This window comes from Rhipicephalus microplus, chromosome X (genome assembly GCF_043290135.1).
Source record: "Rhipicephalus microplus isolate Deutch F79 chromosome X, USDA_Rmic, whole genome shotgun sequence".
Lineage (NCBI taxonomy): Eukaryota > Metazoa > Arthropoda > Arachnida > Ixodida > Ixodidae > Rhipicephalus > Rhipicephalus microplus.
This window is the reverse complement of record NC_134710.1, coordinates 385,649,463-385,656,607: the sequence shown is the minus strand read 5'-3', so window position 1 is coordinate 385,656,607 and position 7,145 is coordinate 385,649,463. Positions and strand designations below refer to the sequence as shown.

General features: G+C 42.3%; 1 pseudogene; it reads right to left on the bottom strand.

Moving 5' to 3' along the window:
- Positions 1–5,783: 5,783 nt before the first annotated feature.
- LOC142775412 (uncharacterized) lies at positions 5,784–6,762 on the bottom strand (annotated as a pseudogene).
- Positions 6,763–7,145: the final 383 nt, after the last annotated feature.

The window sequence follows — 7,145 nt, the reverse complement described above, 5'->3', positions numbered from 1 at the left end:
CCATGGCCTGCAGAGCTGTCGAACAAATTGTTCAGAAGTTCACAATTACTGCGCATAAAATCTAATTCCCAAAATATAACTGTCATTCCCTTCACTTCAGCCTTAACCTACACAGATGACCGCTATGCGCTAAGTTCACTCATGGGCGAAACGGACTACTGTGTTCACTGTTTCTTTGCCCTGGAAATGTCACAAAAATAGGTGACAACTTATACCTAAGTTTCGTCCTCAAACGTGTTCTGGTGGGCTTATCAGATCTAAGTTTACGACTTTTTGAAGAGTGTATAGTAGTAAGCGTGATTGCTGAGTTTGTGAAGCTGTTTTGTAGTCATTGAGGCTGAATGAATAGAACAGGTGATATACGTATGGTAGAGGTCAGGGGTGCTATTTCAGACAATGGTCAATTGCACCACGTTTTCGAATTGGCTGTTTCATTTGTTTCGTTTACTGGTCCCATATGACCTTTCACAATGGTTAAAAATGCTCACAAAAAAGAAATATTTGTTCACGATATACGTTTTATTGTAGTGAAATAATCAAAAAAGTTTTCCGTTTTACACACAAGACTTTTCAGGATGCAACTAGCTTACTTGATGTTTTTTCAACACTTGACATTACGCGATCACACTTATTATGGCAGTGTCAATGGTGAACATGGGCAAGACGCATCGATACTTTCAATATCATTTCGTTTTATGATTTATCAGAATATGTAGTGAAGCGTTTACACTTTTTTATGGCCTACTACTAGGTTTTAAGGCAAAAAGAAACGAAAGCCGCTTGTGCACGTCTCCCGATCAAACCGGATAATTTTTTATCGAACGGCACGCGGCCAATGGAATCAACGTACCTTCTTATGTTGTTTTTTCTGGAAATAAATCTGTAAACATGCACCAATACTGTTATAATGCTGACAAACGCTGGCTTTTCATTTCTTCGGGCATGCGCTTTCACGTTGTCGCAATAAAACCTCTAGTCCCCCCCCCCCCCCATCATGACTCCTGGTGGGTTCGCTTCTTCATTTTTAGTGAAACAGCGGGGAGTACAGGGGCGTTTGCCCTGTTTCTGCGATGCATACATTTTTGTTCACTAACAAATGGAACGCTTAATTAAGTCACACATAGCTTCACTGTGAAAATCCGACTTGTGCGAAGGTGTTAACCTAAACGGTTCCAAAGATCACAAGTAAAGCATACCCGCAGTTTCCAAAGGGGGAAAAGTTTATGAAGGTAAGCCAAACTTTTGTAAAGTAAATTAAAATAACAAGGAAACGGAAGTGATGAGCGAGTGTATAAAGGAAATGCATGTGAATTAAGGTGAGCTGCTCGAACCGGTGGTTAGCTATTGTGAAATAAATGCGATTCACATTTGGTGTAAGGTTAAACGAAATTCTCAGGTATTTACACACTCACTTAGGACGACTCAAGGGCGTAATGAATCTTCTTTTCAGTCGATGTATCCATCCTGTGGCGCCATGCTTCGAAACGTTTTTGTACCTAAGGCCGTTTTGCGTGGCCTCTGTGAACTGTCCACCTTTGAACGTTTGAACGGAAATGACGTCATCATTTGACGTTACGTTTATGACGACCTGCTACTGACATCACAAATTTGAGTTATCTCTGAAAACATGTCGCAACTTTTTTGCGTCACTCGTGCTGTCCCCAGCGATGCCAAACAAATGTGAGTAAACAGTGAAACATATATCTGAGAGCATACCCATTCCCCAGTGCTCTTCTTGAAGAGCCCAGGGGGTTGTAATTTTTTTACTACCATGTAACCTTGGGAAACCAGCTTTTCGTGAGACAATAACACCTGCGGTTTTAAGTCCCAAAACCACGATTTCAATATGAGAGAAACCGTAATGGGAGGCTCGTTAAAAATTTGACCACATGGTGTTTTTTAACGTGCGCTGGCATCGCAGAGCACATGGGCTTCTACCATTTTGCCTCCACGGGAACGTGACCGCCGCGGGCAGGATAGAACACTTAAACTTGGGGCCGCAGCAGCCGAGGGCCATAGCCACTGCTACATCACGGCAGTCAGCTCCTCGTGAGACACAAAGTCGTACCATGTGACCATTTACCATTGTCTTTGTTTATATAAAAATGACATTCATCTTTCTCACTTTGCATTATTATTAGCGGAACTAAAAACTTTACCGTTATGCCTTTAGCTAATAAAGAAACACGCTTTGCAAACACCTGTACACTGCTTGGGTATCCAGCCTGATCAGTTATTCGGGGAACCATTTCTGCCTCAACAACATAAATGTACAACCCGAAGACGTATTCCTTAGAAGTACATTGCTGCTGCCTATAACTTGGAGGTGCTGTCAATTTGTCAATGCTCGAGCTTTGCAGTCATTACGCAGCCACGAGAGCCCAGTGGTTATAGGGCTCGGTGGCTGATCCAAAGGTCACCTGTCAGCTACTGACCATAGCAATCGAAGTTTCAATGGAGACGAATATTCTAAAGACCCGTGTATTCGTATTCAGATGCACGTTAATCAACCGCAGGTGGCCAAAGTTTCTGCCACTGAAGGTTCAAAGAACAAGAGGACAGTCAAGAAAACACAAAAAATAAAAAAAATATGGCGCCTCAATGTGTCGAGTTCACTTACCGTTGGGGTCTATCAATTCAAGCAGGCGCAAGCTAAGAGTGGTGCAAATACGTCATTAGATTCGTAAAAAGTTATTTGCCTTTCGCTGTTCTGTAGAACTAGAAATAAGTTATCCGTACCTTTTTCATTCACTAATGCACGTTATTAGGCTAGCCATACACCTAAATAATTGTACCTATGTCCGACTCTCGAGTGAGGACCACTGTCTACTACTATATCTATTTACCAGAATTATAATTACTGCTTCAAAACTCCAACAAAATACGATACCGTCTTAAAGGCAGTGCCAGTCTCATCTATATGATAGAAATTTTTGCGATTGCCTTCCATGCACTCTAACCACCCACCCGTTATACACTTGACCTAACAATTATATAGAAGTAGGCGATTAGTTCGCCAAACAGGAGAGCGCAACTCGTTATTGGACAGGAAACCCCAAAGTAGGAATGTTACCTTTCGGAATTAGCAAAATTTTGACATTGCGGACACTTGAAGCCAACAATGTTACACTTGTGCGAAACAGGAAGAAATGACGAGAGAATAAACGCTTGAAAAGTAACGTCTCCCAGAAAACTAAGCCAGCCTAAGCTCGCAAGGTCACAAGTTTGAAGCCACGCTCTTTATAAAACAAATATGAAGTTTAAAACAGTTAAGAAAAGGCTAGGTGAGCTACGCGTAATGTGATTTTGAGAACTGATAGGTGGTCAGCTCGTAATTTGCAGTGCTAAAAAAGTGCAACAGAGCCCCATAATAAAAGATAGGGTGGCACCCTAGCATACAGCGACAAATTTCGGTTACAATGACTTTTCATTGATTGATATGTGCGGTTTAAGGTCCCAAAACCACTATATGATTACGAGACGCTGTAGTGGAGGGCTCCGGAAATTTCGACCACCTGGGGTTCTTTAACGTGCACCCAAAACTGAGCACACGGGCCTACAACATTTCCGCCTCCGGCAAGGTTCCTTTTGGCGTTGCCTAAGTGGTTGCCAGACTGGAAGAGTGGTTGTTGCCAGACTGCCGCTAAAGTTGGCTGAAAAGTTTTATTAAGTAGTTGTGGCTTCTCCGTAAGAGTTCGGTGCTATCCGCGATGCATTTCTTGGCTGAAAATTTTCCCCCTGTAGTTGTGGCTTCTCCGTATAAGTATAGTGCTATCCGCAGTGCATTTATTGGCTGAAAAATTTTCTCCTGTAGTTGTGGCCGTGAAGTGAGCCGTGAGCCGTGAAGTGCGAGCTCTCAACCACGCTTGCGTCACTTGGGGTCCCAGAAAGGCAGGTGTACCTTGTGGGCATGCGTTTTTCGCAGTTGTCTTTCTCGCCACATAGCTGGCTGCATATTACAGGCAGCATTGCTTTTCTTTTCTACATACGTGGCTTGATCATTTTTAAATAAAACACTGTCAATAGCCTCTTCAACCTTATCAAACTTTCCGTGGTCAAATAAGTGATCAATAAATCTCAAAAGTGGTGCTGCCTTAGTACCAGACTGTGATACAGGGGCTTCACTTAACAGTGCTTTGATAACATCTGGTGAGCAGTTTTTTCGTCTCGCTGGTTGTGCCAGGTTATAGAATGACTAAGTTAACAGTAACAAGAAACTGTGAGAGGATAGGATGATCATTTCAACCTGATTACTGCCTTATGATGCCAAAAATATTTTCTAGTTTGTCTTGACTTAGACGTGACGTGAAAAGGTAGTTGTAACCGACAGTAAAAGTAATGTAAGATAGCAGGTCTAACGTACTTCTGATCGTAACCCTGAGTCCACAAGCTGTGTTGTCGGTAAGAGATCCTCCCCAAGCTGGTTTGGCGTGTTTCTCACATGCATCTAGATAATCTAGAAAATCTTCTAGAAACTTTTCATCCACCTTACCAGGCTTCAGTGCTTTTGTACTAGTCCTTGAGGTCTTTATTCGAATAAGCCGATTCATTCGCTTGATGAATTCAGCTGTTGGTTGCACATTCGTGTACACGGAATCAATACGCTTCCTATGCACATAGAGCCATTTGATCACTTGATGTCTGAAAAGTTGGAACGCTAAATCTACTCTCAATTTTTCGAAAGCATTTGGGTTCAGGTGTGCATTGGTTATGTTTGGCATAGCTTTCAGTGTAACAATTTCACGGTCCGATTTCCAAGCTGTTTGATAATGCCACAGTGAACGTGGCCAGACGGAATCAGGTAACCCTTGAATTTAAAAAAAAACTATTGCGCAAATTTTTCAGAAGATGCGGAAAGTCTGAGACAAAGAAAAGCTGTCTTTTGGGGTCCATAGGGTGCTTCGTGCTGCTCCTCAGATAACTAGCTCAACCTAATAAAATATTTTTTTGTACAATAGTTAAGTACAAAACGATGCGAAAACAGAGCTTTCAAATAGCCAGCGTCAGATTGACAATACATATGCTAAACTTAAGAATTTTAACTTAATAAAATATAGGAGCACATTTAATTCCTGCAGCAGGAGTGCATGACATCTTATATTTTAAATATATTGGTAAGACAACAAAAATTACAAATTCTTTGCTAATAATTCATTTCGACCTAAAATTCATACACATTTTAGGCGCCTCTATATTTAGAGGCGCTTAAAATCAAGAGAGCTTGTTGGATGACTACACGCCGAATTTGAGTAACTAAACCATTTCTTTTAAGCTGTACACTGCCTGGCTGACATTACTAATAAGAGAATGATGTTAATAGTTTGCTCATCATGTATGCCAAAGATCTGCCACATGCTTCTCTTCCATCTGGCGTCATCAAAAGTCACGGATTCGACATACAAGCCCGCTTGTTCAGCGAAGATGGTGCATTCGACTATGCTTTTTGCAAGTGTGGTTGCCTTCACATTGCCTCTTGGGGCAAATACGCCAAGTATTTGTGTCCAATTCCCTAAAGAAATGGGCGAGATCATTGATTACGTGGGATTACAATGTTGATGGTGTTATGTTTCTGACAGTAAACTTTTTGAAACAACGTACCAGTTTAGGGTTGAAACAGCACAACGATCTCATGGTCAGCAAGCACACATTTGTGGTTACTGGTTGTGTGGTTCAGTAAAAAGTTAAAAATGCACTATATACCTCACGCAGCAGGTAGGCTGTGAAAATGTAGCAAATAAAATACAATCTTGCTTTACAACGTTCAATATAGGAATAATGTGAAGTTAGGACAATCTAACGGTATTAATGGTGCGGAACTTATCAGCTGCCTTCACGTTGAGATGTTTCGAGGGTTTATTCTCGTCCGCAAACAGGCCCCTATGACGTCTGAAGGCGTCCATGCTTTTGGTCTTTTCGCTTAAAGCCTCAAATGCTCTAGCGTTCAGACCAAAGCCACCCTTAAATCGTTGCAGATACTTCTGCAAGCAACTTCTTCCAGGCAGAACCATAATACTTTGCTTCTGAATATGCTCTTAAAGCTTTGGGCTTCGCATTCTCATTAGCAAGCATTAAACAACCCATTCATCATCATAGGTCATGCCTTTGAAGGTCTTTCGTCTTGCAGCCAGAAAACAAGTTTTCACAGCTAGCTGTTGTTTCTCAGGCAGTGACTGTATCTTTGCCTCTAGAGCTTCTTTTTTCAGTGCATTGTTTTGCTCCTTCATTTGAGTCACTTGCTGAACATGGGCCAGGCTCCTTTGTGTCTTTCTCAAACACGAGAAAGATTCTTGCATTTAGTTTTGTCAGGGCACAGATCTGTCGTCTTTTTTCTCCTATACATGTTGTTCTGTGATAGCCTTCGTAAATATTTGCAAAGGAAGCACGACTTTGCTCTTACATCAGTAGTCAGCAAGCATTTCTCTGCAAAGTACATACCTTTGTATGAAGTTTACCCGCCGGCAACAGGTATCATGCCACATCCATTGCAGAGGTGAGGCAAAGCAACTTCTTTGATCAGTGCTTCTGCCTCATGGCGGGCTGTGAGCACGTGGTTTTCTTTTTCTTTTCCTCGGAAGTAAACAGTGGCAACTACAGTGCCGCGCTCTCGCAAGGGTTTTCTAAAAGTCACCATTTTTCAATGAAAAGTTTTGAGTAGTCACCAGCTTCGGTCTCGCAACAGACAAAAGTTACAGTGTCACTTGACGCCGCAGGTAACTTCATCCAAGTCACCGGAATCAAAAGTCCATCAAACGGGTGTCGAATTTAACTTGGGCATGGCGATAGCGGTGTTTCTTCACCGTTACGAACTGGTCCTGCAGCAAGGTATGTCTGCTCGGCATGGACACGCTGGAGTTCTTCCAATGCACCCCCATGCGCGACGCAATGAGAGTCAACCCCCGTATCGCCATCGTCGACTGCAGATCACGACTCGGAGGACGTCAACTCGATATTTCAATTCTGTATTTAGGTGCCGGTCCTTGGTCACAGAGGTTTCGAACTTTTCTTTTGACTGTCTTCTTAGGTACAAGATGTGTTGGGTAATTTGCGAAAACTGTAGGGACAACATCGGGCTTCAGGCGCGGCTTCTCTCGGGCGATTTGGTTCGTGACACCGTTCACCGTAATGTGAAAAGATTGTTCGATGAT